This window comes from Trachypithecus francoisi, unplaced genomic scaffold (assembly GCF_009764315.1).
Source record: "Trachypithecus francoisi isolate TF-2019V2 unplaced genomic scaffold, Tfra_2.0 Lachesis_group7, whole genome shotgun sequence".
NCBI classification, from domain to species: Eukaryota; Metazoa; Chordata; class Mammalia; order Primates; family Cercopithecidae; genus Trachypithecus; species Trachypithecus francoisi.
The window spans coordinates 12782054-12808852 of NW_022681472.1; the positions used below are offsets into that span (position 1 = coordinate 12782054).

The 26799-nt window shown below is 38.6% G+C and overlaps 1 long non-coding RNA gene across 1 annotated transcript; it reads left to right on the forward strand.

Annotated features, from left to right (window-relative positions):
• The first annotated feature begins 7307 nt into the window (after window positions 1-7307).
• On the forward strand, window positions 7308-19674 carry LOC117079363. The gene is made up of 3 exons (XR_004435394.1): window positions 7308-7318; window positions 17587-17590; window positions 19558-19674. It is a non-coding gene; the product is annotated as an uncharacterized LOC117079363 (long non-coding RNA).
• Window positions 19675-26799: the final 7125 nt, after the last annotated feature.

Here is a 26799-nt window from a genome sequence, read left to right on the forward strand (position 1 = left end):
GGTAGATGGGGGAGAGGTATAGACTATCAGGAAGAAGCCATAAAGGATTTTCTGTTTTGTTGTGTCTTGTTTTGTTTTGCTATGGGGTGAAATTCATTTTTGTTTTCCTTAGGAAGGATTCAGTTCTACCCTCAAGTTCAGCAACTTATACTCTGGGAGCCTCACAAAGAAGATACCTGATTAAATAGAAAAATCACCCAATCCTTAGAGGTGAAAAGGAGAATAATGGTTGCCAGAAACTTGGGATGAAGTGGTAATGGTGGGGTGGGGGTTAAGAGGTAGAGAGAGTCAGTTTGGGAAGATGACCAGTTCTGGAGCTGGAGGGTGGAGATGGCTGTACACAATGTGAATATAGTTACTGATGGTGAACTAGGCACTTAAAAATGGTTAAGATGGTAAATTTTATCTCATGTATTTTTGCCACACTTAAAAATAAACAAATAAAAATCATATATCCTGATCCCCATTGGCTGCAAACTTTGAACATACCTGATTCCGAAATCTAAAACCTATCTGTGGTCATGTGAGGCATGTGGCTGCTACACCCATCTGCTCGCTAAACGGACACGCTGCAGTGCTCTGTGGAAGGGAACTAGATCTCAGTGAAGATTTTCTGCCAGTTGATTGCCGATTTTTTTCCTTGAACAACGTGAATGTTCCCTATTATCTATAATACTCTGAAATTATATCTGGCATTCACAAATATTATCTATTTTTATTTATTTATTTTGATTTTGATTCCACGCAGCAGCATGGTATATCAGAAAGGACTCTGGAAGGCGACTGTAATCTGAACTCCGGGGCTTTCTCACCATTCACCTTGGGCATGACTCACACCTATCCAGGCCTCTGTAGTGACCTGGCTCTGCTTATCCTTGAGCACAACCTGAGCCTCTCCCACCTGGGGACCTCTCAGAGAGACCATGCCACAGAGTGATTCCAGCATAAACTCTGGAGCCAGCCCAACTGGGTTTCAATCTCCGCTCCAGTAGTTACAAGCTCTAGGATCTTGGAGAAATTACGTATCATCTCTATGCTTCATTTCGCTCATCTGTAAATAGGCTAGTAGTAATAGCAGCTGCCTTGGAAGGCTGTTAGGAGCTTTAATGAGTTAACATTTGTTAATCCTTGGAGAAGTGCCTGGCACACAGTAAGTGCTCCCTGAATGTTTGTTAATAAATAACTTCCACGTCCCTGCAACCCTTCTCACTCTCGTTTTTCTCTCCTTTCTTCCTCTGTGCTATGTGCCATGTGTTCCTTCTCATGCATTTTGCAATCAATGAATTATTTAAAATCAAAGCCCTAAAAGTCATTCTCTAATTTTCCCATTTTATCATTTTCATTGCCCACTTGGTCTACCAATTCTGACTCCTAATGCAACTTATCTTTTTTTTTTTTTTCAGCATACATTTAGCTCCAGTTCACATCCTCCTCAGGGCTCATCAGTTCATTTCAAAACCTGCTCTGGTCCCCTCCTTCCTCAACCCATCCTCATAATTGCCACAATAACTGCATTTATTTTTTATTTTTTTATTATACTTTAAGTTCTAGGGTACATGTGCATAACGTGCAGGTTTGTTACATATGTATACTTGTGCCATGTTGGTGTGCTGCACCCATCAACTCGTCAGCACCCATCAACTCATCATTTACATCAGGTATAACTCCCAATACAATCCCTCCCCGCTCCCCCCTCCCCGTGATAGGCCCCGGTGTGTGATGTTCCCCTTCTCGAGTCCAGGTGATCTCATTGTTCAGTTCCCACCTATGAGTGAGAACATGCGGTGTTTGGTTTTCTGTTCTTGTGATAGTTTGCTGAGAGTGATGGTTTCCAGCTGCATCTATGTCCCTACAAAGGACTCAAATCATCCTTTTTTATGGCTGCATAGTATTCCATGGTGTATATGTGCCACATTTTCTTAATCCAGTCTGTCACTGATAGACATTTGGGTTGATTCCAAGTTTTTGCTATTGTGAATAGTGCCGCAATAAACATACGTGTGCATGTATCTTTATAACAGCATGATTTGTAATCCTTTGGGTATATACCCAGTAATGGGATGGCTGGGTCATATGGTACTTCTAGTTCTAGATCCTTGAGGAATCGCCATACTGTTTTCCATAATGGTTGAACTAGTTTACAATCCCACCAACAGTGTAAAAGTGTTCCTATTTCTCCACATCCTCTCCAGCACCTGTTGTTTCCTGACTTTTTAATGATTGCCATTCTCACTGGTGTGAGATGGTATCTCATTGTGGTTTTGATTTGCATTTCTCTGATGGCCAGTGATGATGAGCATTTCTTCATGTGTCTGTTGGCTGTACGAATGTCTTCTTTTGAGAAATGTCTGTTCATATCCTTTGCCCAGTTTTTAATGGGGTTGTTTTATTCTTGTAAATTTGTTTGAGTTCTTTGTAGGTTCTGGATATTAGCCCTTTGTCAGATGAGTAGATTGCAAAAATTTTTTCCCATTCTGTAGGTTGCCTGTTCACTCTGATGGTAGTTTCTTTTGCTGTGCAGAAGTTCTTTAGTCTAATTAGATCCCATTTGTCAATTTTGGCTTTTGTTGCCATTGCTTTCGGTGTTTTAGACATGAAGTCCTTGCCCATGCCTATGTCCTGAATGGTATTCCCTAGGTTTTCTTCTAGGGTTTTCATGGTATTATGTCTAACATTTAAGTCTCTAATCCATCTTGAATTAATTTTCATATAAGGAGTAAGGAAAGGATCCAGTTTCAGCTTTCTACTTATGGCTAGCCAATTTTCCCAGCACCATTTATTAAATAGGGAATCCTTTCCCCATTTCTTGTTTTTCTCAGGTTTATCAAAGATCAGATGGCTGTAGATGTGTGGTATTATTTCTGAGGACTCTGTTCTGTTCCATTGGTCTATATCTCTGTTTTGGTACCAGTACCATGCTGTTTTGGTTACTGTAGCCTTGTAGTATAGTTTGAAGTCAGGTAGCATGATGCCTCCAGCTTCGTTCTTTTGACTTAGGATTGTCTTGGAAGTGCGGGCTCTTTTTTGGTTCCATATGAACTTTAAAGCAGTTTTTTCTAATTCTGTGAAGAGACTCATTGGTAGCTTGATGGGGATGGCATTGAATCTATAAATTACCTTGGGCAGTATGGCCATTTTCATGATATTGATTCTTCCTATCCATGAGCATGGTATGTTCTTCCATTTGTTTGTGTCCTCTTTGATTTCACTGAGCAGTGGTTTGTAGTTCTCCTTGAAGAGGTCCTTTACATCCCTTGTAAGTTGGATTCCTAGGTATTTTATTCTCTTTGAAGCAATTGTGAGTGGAAGTTCATTCATGATTTGGCTCTCTGTTTGTCTGTTACTGGTGTATAAGAATGCTTGTTATTTTTGCACATTAATTTTGTATCCTGAGACTTTGCTGAAGTTGCTTATCAGCTTAAGGAGATTTTGGGCTGAGACAGTGGGGTTTTCTAAATATACAATTATGTCATCTGCCAACAGGGACAATTTGACTTCTTCTTTTCCTAACTGAATGCCCTTGGTTTCTTTCTCTTGCCTGATTGACCTAGCCAGAATTTCCAACACTATGTTGAATAGGAGTGGTGAAAGGGCATCCCTGTCTTGTGCCAGTTTTCAAAGGGATTTTTTCCAGTTTTTGCCCATTCAGTATGATATTGGCTGTGGGTTTGTCATAAATTGCTCTTATTATTTTGAGATACGTTCCATCAATACCGAATTTATTTAGCGTTTTTAGCATGAAGGGCTGTTGAATTTTGTCAAAAGCCTTTTCTGCATCTATTGAGATAATCATGTGGTTTTTGTCTTTGGTTCTGTTTATATGCTGGATTACGTTTATTGATTTGCATATATTGAACCAGCCTTGCATCCCAGGGATGAAGCCCACTTGATCATGGTGGATAAGCTTTTTAATGTGCTGCTGGATCCGGTTTGCCAGTATTTTACTGAGGATTTTTACATCGATGTTCATCAGGGATATTGGTCTAAAATTCTCTTTTTTTGTTGTGTCTCTGCCAGGCTTTGGTATCAGGATGATGTTGGCCTCATAAAATGAGTTAGGGAGGATTCCCTCTTTTTCTATTGATTGGAATAGTTTCAGAAGGAATGGTACCAGCTCCTCCTTGTACCTCTGGTAGAATTCAGCTGTGAATCCATCTGGTCCTGGACTTTTTTTGGTGGGTAGGCTATTAATTATTGCCTCAATTTCAGAGCCTGCTCTTGGTCTATTCAGGGATTCAGCTTCTTCCTGGGTTAGTCTTGGGAGAGTGTAGGTGTCCAGGAAATTATCCATTTCTTCTAGATTTTCTAGCTTATTTGCGTAGAAGTGTTTATAATATTCTCTGATGGTAGTTTGTATTTCTGTGTGGTTGGTGGTGATATCCCCTTTATCATTTTTTATTGCATCTATTTGATTCTTCTCTCTTTTCTTCTTTATTAGTCTTGCTAGCGGTCAATCCATTTTGTTGATCTTTTCAAAAAACCAACTCCTGGATTCATTGATTTTTTGGAGGGTTTTTTGTGTCTCTATCTCCTTCAGTTCTGCTCTGATCCTAGTTATTTCTTGCCTTCTGCTAGCTTTTGAATGTGTTTCCTCTTGCTTCTCTAGTTCTTTTAATTGTGATGTTAGAGTGTCAATTTTAGATCTTTCCAGCTTTCTCTTGCGGGCATTTCGTGCTATAAATTTCCCTCTACACACTGCTTTAAATGTGTCCCAGAGATTCTGGTATGTTGTATCTTTGTTCTCATTGGTTTCAAAGAACATCTTCATTGCTGCCTTCATTTCGTTATGTACCCAGTAGTCATTCAGGAACAGGTTATTCAGTTTCCATGTAGTTGAGTGGTTTTGACTGAGTTTCTTAGTCCTGAGTTCTAGTTTGATTGCATTGTGGTCTGAGAGACAGTTTGTTATAATTTCTGTTCTTGTACATTTGCTGAGGAGTGCTTTACTTCCAATTATGTGGTCAATTTTGGAGTAAGTATGATGTGGCGCTGAGAAGAATGTATATTCTGTTGATTTGGGGTGGAGAGTTCTATAGATGTCTATTAGGTCCGCTTGGTGCAGAGATGAGTTCAATTCCTGGATGTCCTTGTTAACTTTCTGTCTCATTGATCTGTCTAATGTTGACAGTGGGGTGTTAAAGTCTCCCATTATTATTGTATGGGAGTCTAAGTCTCTTTGTAAGTCTCTAGGGACTTGCTTTATGAATCTGGGTGCTCCTGTATTGGGTGCATATATATTTAGGATAGTTAGCTCTTCCTGTTGAATTGATCCCTTTACCATTATGTAATGGCCTTCTTTGTCTCTTTTGATCTTTGATGGTTTAAAGTCTGTTTTATCAGAGACTAGGATTGCAACCCCTGCTTTTTTTTGTTCTCCATTTTCTTGGTAGATCTTCCTCCATTCCTTTATTTTGAGCCTATGTATGTCTCTGCATGTGAGATGGGTCTCCTGAATACAGCAGACTGATGGGTCTTGACTCTTTATCCAGTTTGCCAGTCTGTGTCTTTTAATTGGAGCATTTAGTCCATTTACATTTAAGGTTAATATTGTTATGTGTGAACTTAATCCTGCCATTATGATATTAACTGCTTATTTTGCTCATTAGTTGATGCAGTTTCTTCCTAGCCTCGATGGTCTTTACATTTTGGCATGTTTTTGCAATGGCTGGTACCGGTTGTTCCTTTCCATGTTTAGGGCTTCCTTCAGGGTCTCTTGTAAGGCAGGCCTGGTGGTGACAAAATCTCTAAGCATTTGCTTCTCTGTAAAGGATTTTATTTCTCCTTCACTTATGAAACTTAGTTTGGCTGGATATGAAATTCTGGGTTGAAAATTCTTTTCTTTAAGAATGTTGAATATTGGCCCCCACTCTCTTCTGGCTTGTAGAGTTTCTGCTGAGAGATCTGCTGTTAGTCTGATGGGCTTCCCTTTGTGGGTAACCCGACATTTCTCTCTGGCTGCCCTTAAGATTTTTTCCTTCATTTCAACTTTAGTGAATCTGGCAATTATGTGTCTTGGAGTTGCTCTTCTGGAGGAGTATCTTTGTGGCATTCTCTGTATTTCCTGAATTTGAATGTTGGCCTGCCCTACTAGGTTGGGGAAGTTCTCCTGGATGATATCCTGAAGAGTGTTTTCCAACTTGGTTCCATTTTCTCCCTCACTTTCAGGCACCCAAATGAGACGTAGATTTGGTCTTTTTACATAATCCCATACTTCTTGCAGGCTTTGTTCATTTCTTTTCCTTCTTTTTTCTTTTGGTTTCTCTTCTCGCTTCATTTCATTCATTTGATCCTCAATTGCTGATACTCTTTCTTCCAGTTGATCGAGTCGGTTACTGAAGCTTGTGCATTTGTCACGTATTTCTCGTGTCGTGGTTTTCATCTCTGTCAGTTCGTTTATGACCTTCTCTCCATTAATTATTCTGGTTATCAATTCTTCCACTCTTTTTTCAAGATTTTTAGTTTCTTTGCGCTGGGTACGTAATTCCTCCTTTAGCTCTGAGAAGTTTGATGGACTAAAGCCTTCTTCTCTCATCTCGTCAATGTCATTCTCCATCCAGCTTTGATCCGTTGCTGGCGATGAGCTGCGTTCCTTTACAGGGGGAGATGCGCTCTTATTCTTTGAATTTCCAGCTTTTCTGTCCTGCTTTTTCCCCATCTTTGTGGTTTTATCTGCCTCTGGTCGTTGATGATGGTGATGTACTGATGGGGTTTTGGTGTGGGTGTCCTTCCTGTTTGTTAGTTTTCCTTTTAACAGTCAGGACCCTCAGCTGTAGGTCTGTTGGAGATCACTTGAGGTCCACTCCAGACCCTGTTTGCCTGGGTGTCAGCAGCAGAGGCTGCAGAAGATAGAATACTGCTGAACAGCGAGTGTGCCTGTCTTATTCTTGCTTTGGAAGCTTCCTCTCAGGGATGTACTCCACCGTATTAGGTGTGGGGTGTCCCTAGTGGAGGATGTCTCCCAGTTAGGCTACTCAGGGGTCAGGGACCCACTTGAGCAGGCAGTCTGTCCGTTCTCAGATCTCAACCTCCGTGTTGTGAGATCCACTGCTCTCTTCAAAGCTGTCAGACAGACTCGTTTGCATCTGCAGAGGTTTCTGCTGCTTTTTTGTTTGTTTGCTTAGCTGTTCCCTGTCCCCAGAGGTGGAGTCTACAGAGACTGGCAGGCCTCCTTGAGCTGCTGTGAGCTCCACCCAGTTTGATCTTCCCAGGGCTTTGTTTACCTACTTAAGCCTCAGCAATGGCGGGTGCCCCTCCCCCAGCCTCGCTGCTGCCTTGCAGTTAGATCGCAGACTGCTGTGCTAGCAATGAGGAAGGCTCTGTGACCATGGGACCCTCCCAGCCAGGTGTGGGGTATAATTTCCTGGTGTGCCCATTTGCTTAAAGCGCAGTATTGGGGTGGGAGTTACCCGATTTTCCAGGTGTTGTGTGTCTCAGTTTCCCTGGGTAGGAAAAGGGATTCCCTTTCCCCTTGCTCTTCTCAGGTGAGGCGATGCCTCGCCCTGCTTCAGCTCTCGCTGGTCGGGCTGCAACAGCTGACCAGCACTGATTGTCCGGCACTCCCTAGTGAGATAAACCCAGTACCTCAGATAAAAATGCAGAAATCACCTGAGTCACCAGAAATCTTCTGAGTCACTCGTCCTGGGAGCTGGAGACTGGAGCTGTTCCTATTCGGCCATCTTCTGCATTTCTTAAATAATAATATTTACCGTTTTATTTTACTAACATGACATGGTACACCATCCTATGGACTTTGAATGTTTAAAAAATGCAACAGAAATTCATGAAATGATTTTAGCAAAGAGTGACATGATTTAATGTATATTTTAAAAATGTACTTTGGGTGCTGTGTGGAGAACAGAATTGTGGGGGCCAAGAAGAAACATAGGCCATCACAAAACTGTGACCAAATTAAAGATGGAGGGAGTACAGATGGAGGGAAAAAGACAGCTTAGAAATAGAGCTTGAAAGTCACAAAATAAAGCAGGGACAAAGCAGTACCAATAAATGTTTTATGATTGGTTGAGTAAAGAAGGCACTTGATTAAATTGCAAAATTTTATGCAAACACACGTTGTCATTCCCTGACTGGTTCACAGAAAACATCAGTTGGAATAGTAAATGTTCATATCCGTATCTTGTATTCAATATGCACCATAGTTAACTTATTTCTGCATTGTTTTCTCTCTACTTGCAGCGTTTGTGAGGCAAACATATTCCAAACAAGGCCAGGAAAAGCCGAGTCAGGTTGAATTCTGGGGATAATTCATTGCAAATATACGATGCATTTGAAAACAAAACAAAACAAAACAAAACAAAAACCACCTGCAGAAGTCCACTTGAAAAACCTGGACTTATTCACTCTCTGTGCCTCTCATATTCTAGGAGATGTCTGCACACAGAATGTACAGAAATATGTCTGTCTTTGCCCATGATGGGAGAGGAAAGGCCATTCTGTCTCTTGGTAGCAGATGAAGATTGGCTTTAGAGCTCATCAGGGAGAACTATGTCTTGACCAGCATTCTTCGTCACTGAGGACACCAGTGTTCCTATGTTGGTGAGATGCCAGCTTTTCACACTCAGTCTTTTTCTAATGCAGTCATTCCAGAGCCATTGCTTAGCCAATGATCTCTGTCCTCTTGTCTCACATAAAGTGAACAGCCCCATCTCTGCTACATTCAAGTATTTATTATTTGTGTTCAAGTCTTTCAATGACAAGAATGGCCATAGTTTTCCAAAGATCTGGGGTTTTCTACCCATGCTTTCTTGCATTTTTTCCCATTTCATGTCACCATGACCTGCCACCACCCTTATTCTTACCTGCCCAGGTCATGCCGTGTTCCATGAGCACGGGGTGTGGATTGGTGGCACCTCATGATTTTATTTGTTAATGATTTTTTAACAATTCACATAGAAATGATTTGCTTGTATTCAGTAAATTAATATGAACTGAACATAAGAGTAGATAATTCGCAGTTTTCTACACCACAATTTCTGCTTTTAGGAAGCGTGAAGGCTACTTGAGGGTAGAGAACACTACAATAAAAAGAGTAGTTCATGATGTCACAGGGCAAACACTGTTCCAAAAGCTCACAGGGAGGTGAATTCTATGGGGGGATGGAACCCACTCACAGAGGAATTTGAGCAGGATCATGAAGGCATAGAACAAGCAGCGATGAGAGCCACGGAGAGGAAATGAATGCAAGATGTAATGGGTGTGAAAAATTATGAACCAACCCCATGCAGTTTGCTGGGTCAACTGTGCCTATTAAAAGTCATGTTTCTTTCGTTAGCTATGCATCTCATGATCAGGTTTTATGCCCTGGCCCTATGAAAGGAACTTGAATGTAGAATGTTTCACAGGCAGGGTGGTCATTTTGATTAGAGCACTTGCCTCCTTACCAGACCTGCTGCTTCCATAAACATTTTGTCAGGAATTTTCATCAGTTCACATTCTGTGTGAGGCTCTTTAGACATCCAAACAATGCTTCCAAAGGGATGTTTGGGCTCTTAAATGGTGATGACAAAATAAACTTTTATGAACCCTCTTGCTCAATAAACACAGCCTGGCATCTTAAATGTCAGCACATCTCAATTTTGTGAGAGGGTCTGCCTGAGAGGATTGACTTGAAACTACACAGCAAAGAGGAGGTGCTAGTCCACATTTGCGCATCCCATTTGCATGAGCAAAATGGACCTGAAGATGGCGCTGCTGCGAGAGGGGAGGCACATGTCCAATAGCAAGGAAGCCATCAAGAATCCTTTATTCTTGAAGAGGTATGCAGCAGACTGGAAAGGATCTCATTTTTCTTTGCTTTAAACACTTTGGTAAATGTAATATATTTCTACTTTTGGGGAAAGTTTAAGGGCTTTCATAGTCATGTTTGTGTTGACCTTCAGCAGCAGAGATAAGCTGCTATTCAGACTTTTGAACCCCGAAAAGAGACCCAGGTCTCTTATACATTAAGTAGTTCATGCTGACTTTATTGCTATACCAATACCATGGTGACCATTTCTGATGAAAGATTAGTAGGTAATCTCAAGGTAGTTCTCAGCCTCTTCTTTCACAAGCAAAGCAAAACAACCATTGCAATATCCATAGTCAATGCATTCCTTGATCTCACCTCAGTGACGGACTCTACCACTCCACCCTGCAAGTAGACACCCTAGTTGTTTTGCCTCTTATTCTCACAAAGTAACCCTTGAACGGTTACCTTAAAGTTAATTTTACATTTAACAGAAAGAGTAAGGTTTGTTCTTTAAATAAAGAGTGAGAGCTGAACTGCACATCTCATTTGTTAGGCCCTTTGACTTCTCAGCATGCTTGGTTTAGCCAATGCATGGCCTGGTTCAGGTGTTGAGTAAATATTTGTTAGATGAATATGTGAATCAATACCTAAAATAAGAAGCAGGCATATTGTCACACCTTGCTAAATATCTCTATGGTCCTAAGAGAAGAGGATCAGTGTTTAGTTTCATGATTTCCTTGAGTGTTAATTTCTATCTGTGAATTATCACAAAACTACACTTTATAAATCACTCACATTGTCATGCATTCCCTTTATCAGGCACAGCACCTGACACACAAATTCTAAGTAAACATTATTGAATGGATGAGTAGGTGGGATAGCTGGGCTGTGCCTGATTCTGTGTGACCTTGTCTAAGATTTGAATATTCTAGGACAAATCACTATTCTTTAGAGGATCCTCTTTGAAGTCTAAATATCATTGTATGGCAAGGTGTAGAACCAAATTTGAGAGCACCATACTCAAATAAAAACAAAAATGAGACAAAACAAAAAAACATCAGGATGGGCACTCCTATTCCATAAAGGCAAGTTAGAGGCCACTGGCCATTTATTGTGCTTATTTAAAATTTTTAAGATCGATTTTTGTTTAGTTCAAAGGTACTCTGGGTTATCTGAGGATTGGTTGTCTCTACTCTGTTGCCCAGTTATTTTACTAAATTCTGTGACCTTAGGTAAAGCCCTGAACGCTTTTGGATCTTCGTTTTCTCATCTGTCAATGTACAAAGTTATCCTTCACAAAAGTGAGCACCTACATAAAAGTGACAGAACAGTGTCAGCTACTTCACAGTTGAAGAGAAACTACAGTAATACTTAATTTTAAGATTTTTAGAAAAAAATTTCATTTTATCAGTCAAGCCTTCAAATCTAACCATTCAATATCTTTCTTTTTCTTTCTGCCTTCAAACTATTTTTAGAATCAGCTGAAAAACCCTGATAATGCAACTTGTTTTCACAGCAGTTCAGTTAAGCAGAATAACGGACCCTGGGGAGGACTAATTCTTGGCCTTCATTGCCTGGGTTTCTGGGTCTGTGAATAGTCATATACAGTGACTTTAATGGGTCGTAAAAGGACCATAAATCTATTGCAGGAATGGCCACATCTGTGTTTTAGAAAAGCAGTGGGAGTTTTTTAGTTATTTTATTTTAAAAACTAACCCAAAATTATAGTCATTTTTCTATATTTCTTTATTTTAAGTTCTTACTTGCAGGTATTAGGATTAAATGTATCAGTGTTTTCCATCCTTTGTCTATATAGTTCAGCATATATGTGATTTTTCTCTAATAGTTTGTTGTTTTGAGTGTGCTTGAATAATACTCAGCTCAAAGTCAAGTCACCTATAACATCATGATGCACACTTGTTGACATAGCCATTGTCCCATTAGACAGAGAACATCTCAGGAGCAAGGACACTGTAATATTCATTATTTTAACCTCCATGACTGTCAGAAAGAGCAGGTAACCGATAAATGTTTCTTAATATAAAAATGGAATAATCATGTGCCACTAAAGACATTTCAGTCAACAATGGACTGCATATGGGACCATGTTCCCATAAAATTATAAGAGAGCTGAAAAGTTCCTATTGCCTAGCAACATTGTAATGTAGTAATGCAAAGCATTGCCTTTTCTATGTTTAGATACACAAATACTTACAATTGTATTACAATTGCCTCAGTATTCAGTAAAGTAACATGCTGTACAAGTTTGCAGCCCAGGAGCCACATAACCTAGGTATGTAGTAGGTTATATAGGTTGTGATCATTTAGGTGCATGTAAGCATACTATATGATGTCAGCACAATAAGAAAATTGCCTAATGATGCATTTCTCAGAATGTATCCTTGTCATTAAGCAACACGTGACTGTAGTAAAATTTGACAGAAAAAAATAATGATTCTGTGGAAGTCTTCATAGTAATTTTTGAAGCAGAATAACTAAGAAAATAAGATCAGTTTATGTAAAGTTCAGGAAATCAATTTTTAAAGATAGGTTTTGTAGTAAGCATTTAAATCATCCACATTGACCCAAGAACTTTGCGGCCTTTTCTGACCCTTTCTTATCGTGACCTTGCTCACTCACCCATCCAGTCCTGCTGTTCATGGTCTCAGCAATGCGTCAGCTATTGACCTGTTATTCCCAAGTCAGTTCCATTTGTAGCCACTTTACTTATGTCGATAGAAACTAACCAATTAATATAGAAATGGGAAGGGTTAAAAGAAACCCATTTCTACCTCCACCTTCACATGAGTTCCTCATTGGATTAGCCTTCCAGTTCAAACAGAAAAAATAGCCTTATCTGGGCATCTGTGGAAGTGTTTTCAATGTCTTTGCAAGATCACTTGAAATATATTAATATTAAGTTAGTATGCTTTTGCTGTGCATAATTTGGAGAGCTCAGCAGATAATCGTGATGAGTAACACAGGACCAACTCTCCTCCAATGAGAGCCTGGATCATGTCAGAAGGGCCCTAGGACAGTATGACCCCTTCTGGTCCTGTACCTAGTGTTTCTGCCCAGCTTCTAGCAGATACTTGTAGAGCTGCAGCCCTGTACCTGGGAGCAGTGCAGCCAAGCTGGTAGACAGTAAAAAACTTGTGGCAGCACTGAGAATGTGTCCCAGGCATGAAAACTTTGTCACTATAACCAGGTGATAATTTCTACTTGAAGTGATGCAGTTTATACCTCTTTTCCTAGAGTAATTATTTGATAGCACGTTGTTTTTCACTCTCAAAAGTGTTCTGATCTGCTGGATAAATTAGACGATCGCTCAAAATACAGGATTATATTTTCTGTCAGAAGGATATTTTGGGCTATTTGTAGAAAAATTCTAGAGGAAAGAGACTTACCACACCCCCCAGGTATAATCCAAAAATGTATAATTACCATCTCCTGTGCAGATGGTAAACTGGGTTTGGCCAATCACAGTTTTTTCCAGAGACTGCTGTTTTAAAGTAAACAATGGGATGAAAGTGACGCCCTGAGGAATTCTTTTGCAGCTAGAGAACTGGCTTTCCAAGGGCAGGAGTGCAAGGTGACATCATGGGATTATGGCAACTGCAGCAGGCAAAGTTTCCTCACAAGCCGGTTCTGCACTGAAGGATTTAAACATATTCTTGCCAGCTTAGCCTCAGAGATGTTCTCCAGCCTTTCCAACCATTCTGTACACTATTCAATATGTTTTAATAAACTCCTGGGTATTTTTTTTCTGCTTAATTAGTCAGTCAATTTCTATTGCTTACAACTAAGGACCTTGACTAAAACATGGGTAAACTTGAAAATTTGAGTTCATAGAATATTTTTAACCTCAGGATCCACATGGAAAAGGAATGTTCTGCTGTTTTGAAGGTTCTGTTCAAGTCTCTTTCAACCAACGTCTTATGTGAAAAAGACATTATGCGAAAATGTCTCATTGTTTTCAAACTTGACCTTGATTTTTCATGACATAGATTTTTCAAAACTATGGGTTATTCTTTTTAAAATGATGTTAAGGTCAAGTGACAAACTTTCTTCTCAGATGTCACATGGAAAAACTGGTGTTTGGATGTCAACTGTGGCATTTTTAATCCTATGTTTTTCTCACTGGCAGCCCTATGTTTTCAGAGAAGCTTTAGCACTCTGTAATGCCCACTGTGACAATCAACCAGATAGCCTCATTTTCGATAATGTAATCGGAAAAGTGTTTAATGAGCTTTCTTCCTGCTGCTGACTCACCCTCACTTGGATACACACATTATAGAACCTAAACAGCAGCAGGTCATCAAAGTGAGTTGAAAGATGCTGTTGTTTTCTTGATAATGGATTCTTTAAAGATCTCAGGTATCATTCAACTGCCGACAGGCTCGGACCCTTATAGGGTGGTGCAGTATGGCATTTTGGAAGTTTTCTTTTGTGTTCAAATCCAGAATTCCAGGTAGATCCTGGGTATTTAGTAGTTGTCAGTTTAAATGCATATACAAATCTGCACACATTTGGACATAACTTCTCAAATGATTATTCCATTTTTGGTTAGGCAGCGACATTTTTCTTTGATTCTTATATGTAAGGGAACTTACCACAATGAATAATGAAATATTTGAAGACCAGTGAAATAGCTCACAGGAACTTGGTTGAATAGAACAGTGGGTTCTTCAGCAGCAGTGCAGAGCAGGGTCTGGGCCTCCTTAGAATGTGTGGACATGACCTGCATTGCTGTGACCCTGAGCTGCATCCTCATAACTGAACGAGGCTGTCAGTACCTCGGATAATCATATCTTGAGGACGTGTATGGATTCACAAGTGTATACACACAAGTGTACTTGTAGGTGTTGCTAGTTAATGAGTTATGAGTTCTTTTATATGTTTTCTGTGGCATAAGCAAAAACTAACAGAAGAGGAGGAGATTTGCCAAAGTTGGAAAGGAAGGGCTGTTCGTAGTTTCTATGATTGTGGTGAACATTTAAAGGTACTTACTTTTATCTGCATCTGACATCAGATAGCTTCTATTCCCTGTCCAGGCCTTGAGATAAACTGTGGTCAACGTGGGAAGGAATCTTCTATGGGCTCACAGAAAGTTGGCTAATTTTTTTCCTCCTTTTTCCATTTCTTTGTTCTATCCATTAATTCATTAACAAGCAACACCTACAAGTACACTTGTATGTATACACTTGTGAATCCATACTAGTGGATAGTATTGAGTGAGCACTTCTTACGTCCCTGAGAATGTGCATTATTTCATGATGTAAGTACATCATTATAGTGATAACCTTATCAGGGAGACACTCATTTTAACAAACCTATTTTTTACAGAGGAGGACATTAGGGCTTGAGAAAGTTAATGGACTTCCCTATGGTTACCTATTTAGGAAATGGTGTAGCCACAGTTGAAGCCAGCAACCATTCAGCACCCAGCCCGATGATGAGACATTTAGTCTGTACTCAACGAATACTTAATGAACTCAGTGCCATGAATCATAAAGCCAGGGCACTGGAAGAAATCCTTTTCACCTGTCTTGGTTTAGGGACATAGCTAAACTGTCAAAGTCACAGAAAACACTTCCTATTTCCTCTCATAGATGAAAATATCTTTCCCTAATTATTTCTGAGCTACCTTGTGTAAAAGTTTTCTTTCAATTTCAGTTTGAAAAAGCACAAATTGAAAAGTTATTTTTATTTATATGAATAATTACATATTTACACACCAAAATACCTGGAACTCTTTTTTTAATAAAATGATGGATTTAATTTTATGAATTTATGAACTTAAACATTGTTTTTTATTTTATTTTTTTAAATAGAGACTGGATATCACTGTGTTGCAAAGCTGGGCTTGAACTTCTGGACTTAAGTTATCCTCCTGCCTCAGCTTCCCGAGTAGCTGAGTTTATTGACTTTTAAAGTGAATTTTTGGAAAAATTTATAAAGAAAAGTTTTAAAAAAGTTTTTTTTTTTCTTTTAGTGATTTTAGGATTTTATTAAAGGCAAAAAAATCAATCATTTCTTAATTTTTGATTTTAAATCTACCTAACTGGATTTTAAAACTCCATTATATTGTTTTTGCTGCTGTAATTGAGAGCTGTAGGAGCAAATGGCTTAAAGAATTAAACTTTCCTCCCATAGGACTTTCTTGCTGACTAGGAGATTTCAACTGTGAAAGAAAAACAGTTTCCCAATCCCAGAATTATGAGGCTGAAACTCCTTTCCTTCATAGTTACTTTTTTCTTTTCCCCTACAACTAGAAATGCCATAATAGAAGTCTTTCTGAAAGACAGCAATCCCTGGACACTCAGCCACTCTAGCTGTTGATTTTCTGCCTGCTTCCATGCTGAAATCGTATTTCTGTTTTTCTATTGGTTCACCTTTTTAAGAAATTATAAGGATAGGTAAAGGCCAAAGAAAAGGGGAATTAACAGAGTGAATCTGAAGTTTGGAAAAATGTTTAGCTGAGGTTTGGAGATTTTTCCAGAACTGATATTTTTATAGTATACTAAGAAGGCTTTCCAGGTGAAATGAAGGCTCTGAAATAAGCCCCATCACGTCAGAGCTATTTTCAAAAATTTGCACTCTGTGGTCTCTGTGTCTTTCCATTCTCCTCCTTCTGGTTATTTCAAATGAAAGAAGACAAGGTACAGTAAATAGAAAACAGGATCCTGTTTTCCTACATGTTTTCTCCTAAGGCAGGGAAACACTCTTAAAAAGAATAATATGTTAAAATTAAATTCAGTATTTCCTGTTAATAATCAGCACTCTAATCATATTCTAAGAATGAAAGAGACATTACTGAACCTTTTACATCAACTCTAGAGATATACTTCTTGTAGTATGAACACTTGCTCTGGAATAAACAACAGAACACTTATTATGTATTGAAGTGCAGAGGACACATAATTCATCCAGATTGTACTGTTCTCAATTAACAACTGAAAAGTTTCATCTTGAAGTCTATTTTTCTTTTTATCTGAATAGAATTTTTTTTTTTTTTTCTGGTAAGAAAGTGTCTTTGCTAAAAACAAAACACTTAAGCTTAAACCTTATTCTGAAAATAGTTTTCTATTTTTGTTTTACATGTGTGGGCATTGGTAAAGACATCATATCAATCTCCAATTTCACAGATCTTTCTGACAGAGAAGTCTTCCCTTAGAAGATCATTATTAATGGAATCCATAGAACATCATTTTTCGGAGACCGTGTTTATTTACTAATGATTATAATTGTTTTCAGAAGTTTCCATTGCTTTTTATGGCCATTTGAGTATAAGTCTGCTGCTGAGTTAGGGGCTTCTAATTCAGAAGCAAAAATACCAAAGTTGGTTTAAGGAATTATGCCAGTATATGGCATTTTGTTCTTTTTAATCCAGTTAACAGGTAATGAAGAGAGAAAGCTGTTCTAATAGCTAATTTGCACCAGTGAAGCATATTCAGATGCTTTTTGCATGGTAAATTGGAACCCAACAAATTTCTGACTCGAAATACTGCAATGAGGAAACATGACCTGACGTAATTTGAGACAAATAATTTTCTCTGAATTAGCAGTCACTTGAGGGGAAAAGAGGTGAATATCATAATTTGGAGGGCTGGAAAGTATCCCTTGAATTGGATTTGATATGAGTGAAAAATACTGTTTAACACAAGGGAAAACAGGTTAAAACACAAAAGTTAGCACAGGAATCGGGTACCTTTGCTCCATGTTTCTTCCTGCTGCCCCATCCTCTCCCCGATTATTACACTTTTAAGTTATTGACCAGCCAGACAGCTAGACTGCTAGGCGAATGGCACATTATGAATTTGTATGGATGATATAAATAGTATGGTCATTTTTATGGTGATGAGGTGGATTATCACCTCCTGACGGTTCCAGTGAGTATGTAGTCAAGTGAGTATCCCTAATGAATACAGGCCTTCTATCAGTTCTAAGTGACAGAACAGCCACTTTGTATTAGCACTTAACGGAAAGTTCTGGCACTAGAAATTTTTGCTGCACTGGAAAATGTTGCCATTGAGTGATGATGAAATGTTCACTAATTTCAATTCCAATTAATCCCTCTTTATACATTAAATTTAAAATGGAAGTTATTGAGCTCTCCCAAAGGGGAAAAATATGTGCTAAATGCAATGAATACAGAGATGAATAAAATATAATTCTTCCTCTCCGATAATTATAAACAGGGAACACAAAGATAAGTTGTATAATATCAGAAATCCTCAAGACTGAGTCTAAGATTCTGTGCGCATCATTGCCTTTGCATGATCACATTAGTGTGGTCCCGCACGTTTTAGATGTATCTACAACAGAAGTGAAATAAGTGATAAATGTGATTTTAGCATGTGGGTCACCTTAATCACCTGTGAATCTCACACTTCTCCAGAACACCAAAGAAACAGTTAAACTGGGCATAAAGGTTGGCTTCTAAATCCATGTAATTTGAAAGTGAAAATAGCAGATATAAACTTCTTACTGTCAATAAACTCTCTCTCAGGCAATTTATTCCAAATAAAAACCCAATCTATGACGACACCATCAAATGACAACATGATGTAGTAGGAAGTTTGGGATGTATAATTGTCAGAGAGTTGGATCTGAGTCAGAGAAAAATAAAAGCAGTATAATTCCTTGTCCCTGCGTGTAAAACAATACTTGGAGTGAACATATTTCCATGCCCCTATATTAAAAAGTACTTAACTATTTAATCTGGGAAATACCTGCCTATGGAAGGTAACATGGTGAATCAATTTAAGTATCTTACACTGTGTTTCTGCTCTTTTAGAATATTTATAGCAGGATTTCTGGTGATACTAAATAAATACATAAATATCTTACTGCAACAAATAATTTACTGATTAAGAGTTAATTCCTAGCTTTATTGTGTATACCACCTTCTTTTTGGATTAATTGAACATTTCTTGTATCGTTTGGTTTTACTTTCTTTTTATGGTTGCTCTATGTATCTTTGACTTACCATGGTATACTATCAATTAGTATTCTACCACTGCATGTAAAACAGAACCTTGCAACCTCTGTATTTTAATTGTCATACATTCTACTTATACATATATTACAGACCTTAAAATATATTGTTATTTGACTTTAAATAGTCAACCGTCTTTTGAAGAAACTTTAGGAAGAGAAAAAAATTACACATTTACCACTTGTATGTCTATTCCTTTGTATAGATCTAAGTTTCCATCTAGTGTCATTTTTCTTCAACAAAAGAGCTTCCTTTGACATTTTTTGTAGAGCAAGTATGCTAGCAATAAATTATTTCAGTTTCTATTTGTCAAAACTATATTTACTTCACCTATATTTTTGACGAGTGTTTTCTCTGCATGTAGAATCCTGGGATAACAGGGATGTCCCCCCACCACCACCCCTCCATCTTTCAGTGTTTCAAAGTTGTTTAATCACATTCTGAATTGTACTGCTTTTGCTGAAAAGTCAGTAATAATTTTAATTTTTGTATATCTATACAAAATTGTCCTTTTTTCTGGCTTTTTAAAGATTTTTTTCTCATTAATTTTAAGCAAATTGATTATGATGTGCCTTGGTGTGCTTTAATTTTCTATTTTCTATTAAATTATTCTGTTTAATATTGTTTATTATTTTTGTGGATTGCTTTTTTAGCCCAACATGGAAAATCATCCTCCAACATTTCTTTAAATTTTTTTTTGCTCCCTTCCATTTCTGGAAGTCTATTATATGCACATTTTATGTATTGATATTGTCCACGTACCACTGAGATACGTATAACTTTGTCCAGATTTTTTCTCTTTGTTCTTCAGATCAAAATGTTTCTGTTTGGATGAACTGGAGGCAGGATGGCGCATTTCCGGGTTCTTCATCACCAACTTTTCCCGTTCACGAAAATGCAGCCGGCGCCCGGGAAGGTGCAGACCAACAGGGCATGTGCCAGGTGACGTCAATCTGAAGAGACCAAGATTTACCTGGTCGCACCTAGGGAACGCCCCTCCGACAGGCCTGTGCCCCGCCTATTGCCCTCCCACTCCTAGAAAAGCCACTCCCAGCAGACGCACTGCGCGAACTTCCTTAGTCGCCACTCCTGTTGGGACTGCAGGAACTTCGTCAAGCTTCACCTGGCGACTCTCTTGGCCTCCTTTGCCGGAGGCTGACAGACCTCTCCCTACCCACCTTCTTCCCTGAAGCTAGGTGACCAAAAATAAATTTGCAGTTTTGCTGCTACCCTTGCCTACTCACTGCTTCTTTTGTGCCCGCTCTGGTGGTCTTAGAAAAACAAATCAGTTTCATTGCCTAAATTTTGCTTCTTTCTGGCATGCTCCTCAGAATTCTTCCAGCCTCTACCTACTGCCCAATTCCAGAGCCACTTTTCCATTTTTAGATATTTGTTACAGCAGCACCCCAAGTATCTAGAGAAGTCTTTTATGCCTGCTTCACTGCCAGATGACTTGAATATGCTACTAGGAGATTTGGAATTCACCTTTCTCCAGGGTCATTACTGATTTTAAAGAGGTGAATTTACCTGTGCTAGGGTTTTCATACTGGGAGTGCTACCAGAACTACCACAGGATGAAAGTGGTGAGCCCACCACTGCAGAGAAGTTTTCTCAGTGCCATAATTTAGAGGAATTCTTCTTAAAATAAGGCCTACTCCTTTTTACTTACTGAAAACATTTGGATAATGCGTAACAGCCAGCCCCATTTCAAAAAGATTACCAGGGATAAAACAACCTTTTCATCGGTCAAAATCATCTTCTGAAGAAAATGATTTCTTAAAAGAAATGAACATTTTAAATCAAAGGGCATTGTCCTGTTTTGGATTAACAAAACAGGAAAAATAACCAAACCTAGTAAAATTATTTGAAATTTTCTTGTTTTTATCAGTTGAGTGCCTATAGATGCACATACAAAACAACTGCCATTTTTGTATATAATAGTCTTCCAAAACAGAGATTTACATTAGGAGAGAATTAAACATCCAGGAGGGATGAACAGTATTTCATGTGTGCTATGTAGTGTTTTGCTTCATCAAGAGTCATTTTCAAGAATTATTTTTACTACTGCAGTCATTCTTCTTAAATTTATAATCATCTCAAAAAAGATGTCACAATAAACAGTTAGATAACCATGTGTGAGGTCAGTCATTTTGCATGATGTATGTAATCAAAAAGTTTGAAATGTCTGCTTACTAATAAAGAGTGTTTTCACTGAAAAACAATGTTTCATTGCCTATAAATTTACTAAACATTGTATCAAATATCTCATTCAACCCATTTAATAAATTTTTACATTCAGACATTACAATTTTTAGTTTTAAAAGATCCATCTGATTCTTTTTATATTTTTTATTTCTCTTCTCATTGTGCTTGTGTTTCATTTAAATGCTTGAACAATTTATAATGACTGTTTTAAACTATCTGCAAATTTCATCATTTCTGTCATTTCTAGACATTTCTAAACAATGTCTATTCATATTCTTTTCAGATGATAATAATGGGTCACATTTTTCTGCATCTTTGCATATATACTAATATTTGATTGATTGCTGAATATTGTAAATATTAAATTGTTAACTGTCAAGATTATATTATTTTCCTTTAATGAGTGTTGCAATTTGTTCTTATAGGCAGTTATTTACATGCCAAATAGCTTGACATTTTAAAAAATTGATTTTAACTTTGTTTGGGTGAGTTTGGAACAGATTCGTCTAGCACTAGTTGATGCTTACCGCTAAGACCCTCCTGGGGTCTCTATTGAATGCTCTGGCTATTCAACGGAGTCCTCTCTTGTTACCTGGAACTGCACCTTCCAGCCCTGTGCAGGCTCTAGTGATTTTTCAACTTATGTCATCCTGTACTTATTCTTTCCCTGGGAGTTGACAAAGATGTTCTCCTTGACCTAGCTTTAGTGAGATTCCTTTAAGTCCTCAAAACTCTGACCTTGGACTCTGTTCGTGGCCTACTTGGCCCGGTTTTAGCAAGAATCCTGCTGAGTCAGTTTAGAAAACTCCTCGACCTCAATATAAAATCAAATTCTTCATTCCCCACCCTCCATATCTTATCACCTGGCCTGCCTGCAGCAAGAATCTTGAGTTTTCTAGTTGACTACAGAAGCAGGGCAAATTTAGTACCAGTTACCTCATCATGGCTACATGCAGAAATTCAAAAGTTAATATTTTAAGAAATATTCTTTCTCTTTTCACTAGAAAGTAAGTCTTAAAGCAACAGAGATTACTTTTACTCTTATATCTCTAGTTCCTAAAGTAAGTGTCTGCTATACAACTGGTCCTCAAGAAATTATTGTTGAATAAATGGTGACAAGGCATCTAGTCAGGAGGCATGTGGGTGCACATGAAAGAAATTTCCGTGAATAATGGTTTACTCAATAGGTGCTTCAGCTCTGCACATTGCAAGAAGTTTTGGGGAGGGCAGTTCCTGGCTCTGGCTCAACTGCGGTGCTTCCATGAAGACACAGTCTCTGTCTTGCCACCCCATCCTTACAGGTTTTTATTTGCTCTTTAGGCTTCTAGCTACATGGTTAATGGAAATGTGTCTTCTTTGGTGGTATCTATAAAGCATGTGTTATCTGAGTATATTCAATTTTTTGATAGAGAACAAGAAAGGAAAATGGATGATGTAACTCATAAGTTGTATTAAGTGTAGATTTTAAGCAAATGGCTTGTGAATCATAGGAAGATCATAAGATGTATAGATTATAAATTAGTAACCCATAAGACACATCAGATAGAGGACAAAGGGGATATTTATGTGTTGAGACAGAATAAAGAATATTATCTACAGATAGCGACAGAAAAGCCACATAGACCTTAAATATGCACAAGGTTCAGATGATGTCACCCGTGGTTTGAAAGCTATGCCCTTCTACATCAGCCTCCCCTGGGTGACACCCATATGGCCCCACATGTCTACCAGAGGCATGTATATGGGAGGCCTGCCTGTTCTTCAGGTAGCTGGGGAGTGATGTTGTGGTGAGGGGGACCACAGCATGACTACAACAGAGCAGCACGTGTTGGCTTCAGGCACTGTCTGCCTGTGGACATCCCTGGCTCATCATCAGCTCTGGCACTTGACACACTGGTTCAGCAAGAAGCCTGCTGTGGTGAAGAGGGGGCTGGGTGAGCAAGTGTCATAACATAGGCCTCAGTGAGTCTTTCTTCCTCCTCCCTTCTCTTTCTCCTTGCTTCTCACTATAGGCTTTAGATGGACTCAAGTCTCTGAGGTTCAACATCTTAGTTTGGTGTGTGACTCCTTCTCTCCATGACCTCAGGGACAACCTTTCTGGCAGTGCAGTCAGGGGCTACTGTGTCATGCCAAGGTTTTCCCAGCTGGTATCACTACCTCCACGCTGCCGGTAGGAACACAGAGTGGGGGCAGTGCCGGGGACCAGGGCTTCATTGTCTTTTAATAAGCATTCTAAACTTTACAAAAAGCTTCCCAACAGACTGATAGTTCGCCAGCTAGAATTATGTCACTGGGACACTTCTACCCTGCAAGGGAGGCTGAGGCAGAGAATTTTTAGATTCTGAAGGCTCTGCCATAGAGGTGACCAGAGAGAAAAGGCTGGGGATGAATATGGGAACAGGTAGCTAGCAGTCTCTGCCCCAGATATGATATTGAATCTGAGCCTCAGAATTCTTGTTAATAAAATATGTTCCTATGTCACTGGATTTTTGTGAGGATAAAATAAATGCTTTATGTGAGATGCCTTGCATAGTGTCTGACCCATCGAAGGGGTTCAGGCATTAGTTTTATTTACTCCATTCTGTCTTATTTTATTCTGTCTTTTCTGCAGAGCAAACTAGGTGTCCTATCATTTTTCACTAAGTTAAACTCCTCAGAATGACAAAATGCAATGTGGCTCCAATCCATCCTTCTCTCTCTGATCTCTGTCTTACCCTGACTTGCAGGGTAAACACTCCAGTGTCTGAACAGGCCCCATGCTGTGCCATCTGTAGGGCTCTGCCAGTTCCTGGAGTGCTCATCCATCACACCCTCCTCCAGAACCAGCCCCAGGCCAGGCCCAAGGCCCTCAGCACATCACCAGTTTTTCTGTAGTCAGGATGACTTTCTCTATGGTCCCATAGATTCCCACTGTCGCTTTATTAAAGCACAGTCTGAAATTTTTCCAGCTAGCCTTATAGCTGTCAACTTTCAAAAGTTAATTTCCTTGAGCAGCACAGTCTCCCAGCACAGAGCCCAGAAACACAATAGGAGCTCAGGGTATTTTTAATCCTGCCTGTGATGCAACTAGGGAGGGGCTTCAAAAGTGTACACATGACCCATCTAAACGTTTAACATCTCTGTGGCCTAAAGTCATTCTAAATATATACTTTTGAATGGTTAAAAGCTGTTTTCTCTAGAAGTCTCATTTTAGGCTGACAGGTGGAGCTCTGACCAAGATGCCCTTTAGGCCATATAGGTTCCCCTCTGATGTGTGACAGTTCAATTGATTCCAACAGGGCAGGGATCCCCTAGGCAGTAGAGGGCAGCAGAGACAGCAGTTCTAGGAATGAATTCATTAAAAGCCCCTCGCCTTGGTTGAAAGGTACTCTTACTTGGCTCTTTGAGTTAGCAGAGGCTTTCTTCCACAAAATTGACTACATACCTGTATCTGGGAGGAAATCTACTAAGTCAGTACTTACTGGGAAATTTTCATGTGCCCTGCATCTGTGATTAAATGAAAACAGCAAGAAAATGTTGTATGGACTTAGAGTGGTTTTGTTATAAAAAAAGAAGCCCTCAATAACTCTTCTTTAAATTAAAAGTCTAAACATATGTAATATGACTGTACATACTATATCTTTTAGAAATAAAATGTTAACAATAATCTACAATTTTGTGGCTTTTGTTAAAGAAAAAAAATTAAAACATGTTATTTTACCATCTTAGAATTTTTTTTTTTTTTCAAATAGTAAGAAAGACTTTTCTCCATGATGGTATTAAACTCATCAAAAGAGGCATAACTTTTTTTTTTTAAATCTTAGTCTAAGAATTCATTCATTATAAAAATATATAACTTGACAAGAAATGTTTTCAAAAGGAGAGCTCCTTTGTATTTAATTGAAAGGTTTGCTAAACACTTCCTATATTTCATTTCTATTTTGAAAGAACTAATATGCTTTAAACAACAAAATAAGCATTTCAAAATAGTTAAAACACATCAATTCTCAAAAACCTATACTGAAAAGGATTTTACTTTGATAAGAGACATCAGAGGTAATTTTTTTTCTAGTTGCTGTCTCATAATAGAGCATTTCTAGACTTCTAAAATATTTAGACTATGAGATATTAGATATTGATCATATCTCTTTTATGTTCTTCACAGATTTCAGAGAAAATTGTAGGAGTTTAATATATAGAGTTTTTCTTATTTCCACTAGATCTGATAGTAAAGGACATGTTTACAAATAATAATGATTCTTTGTAACATTATAAAGTCATATAAACAATAATGGAAAAAAAAAAGAAAGGGTGACCAGAAATAACTGCTTAATTTTTATTTGGATCTAGAGAGAATTTATTTTAAGACGGTGCCTTGAATATTGACAATCAAATTTTAGGAACTAATAGTTTCTAATTTACTTATTTGTGCAGGGATTCAGTTCAATGAATAGCTTATTTATATAGATTCATTTTTTGAAACAGAGTCTCTCTCTGAGACCCAGGCTGGAGTTCAGTGGCATGATCTTGGCTCACTGCAACCTCCGCCTCCTGGGTTCAAGCGATTCTTGTACCTCAGCCTCCCGGGTAGGTGGGATTACAGGCATGTGCCACCATGCCTGGCTGATTTTTGTATTTTTAGTAGAGGCGAGGTCTCACCATGTTTGCCAGGCTGTTCTCAAGCTCTTGATCTCAGGTGATCTACCTACCTCGGCCTCCCAAAGTGCTAGGACTATAGACGTGAGTCACCATGACTGGCCAAAATATTGAATATGGGCAAGATTATAGGTGATGGAAAAAATATTTGACATAACAAGGAAAAGCAATCATCATGGTCCTATAGTAATGTCTGAGTACACCCCAGGTCCACCCCACTTCTGGGGAATCAGAATGCAGTCCAATTTCATTGATAGAAGAGTGGATATTTAGAGAGGTGAGGATTTTCTCTAATACATTGCACTATAATCAGAAAACAAAGGGTAGAGAACGTGGAGGAAGGAAGGAAAAAAGGAAGGAAGGGAGGGAGGGAGGGAGGAACAGAGGGCAGGCAGGCAGGCCAAGATTTCATCCACTCCCAAAGATAAAGAAATTTTTATTTTTCACAGTATTTCTAAGGTGTCAATTTAAAATATTGTTTTTAGATCACCTGTAAGTTAGAGGTAGCTGAGATTGTGTTAGATCTGTTTATAGATCGAATGCAGAATGTCTTTTCTATTCCTATTATTTTTGGACATTACCCTGTACTTAACAGGGTAGGGGTAGCATTGAAAAGAATAGTCATTCTCTTTAAAAAGATTTCAGGCATCCCTCCCATCCTTTCCTCCCCACCTTCTCCTCCTTCTCATCCTCTTTTTCTCTTCTCTCCCTCTCTCTCTTTTTCTCCCAGTGAAGGCTACTGCAGTGGCATGTGAAAATCAAATCTTTCAAGCAAGTTTGAGAAATAAGAGCAGACTGGTGACAAAAAGGATATCAAAACACCTAGGAAAGAGTTAGAAAAATAGAATTGCTGATAAACTCCTCTATCATCCTGCAACCTTAGAAGCCTGTTTGATCTCTGATTTCATAAAACAAATTGCTACATTTTGCTTTGCAAACTCATCCTACATCAGAAGGTAAAAAACAAGTCATACTTCAGATTGCATTGTATGTATTTCAGTTTAAGAAATTGAAACTAGTTTCATTAAATGAATGGCTTGTATAATGAAAAGTATTAATAGTCCCGCTGAGAACACTCTTTTGATCTGGAAATTCTTGCTCTTTTGTTTATCTCTATCCAGCAAGACAAAGACATACAGGATTAATGACTAGAATCTGAATAATTATTAACTGAGCTTGCCAGTACCCCCGTTCACCTTCATACAGAATTCGA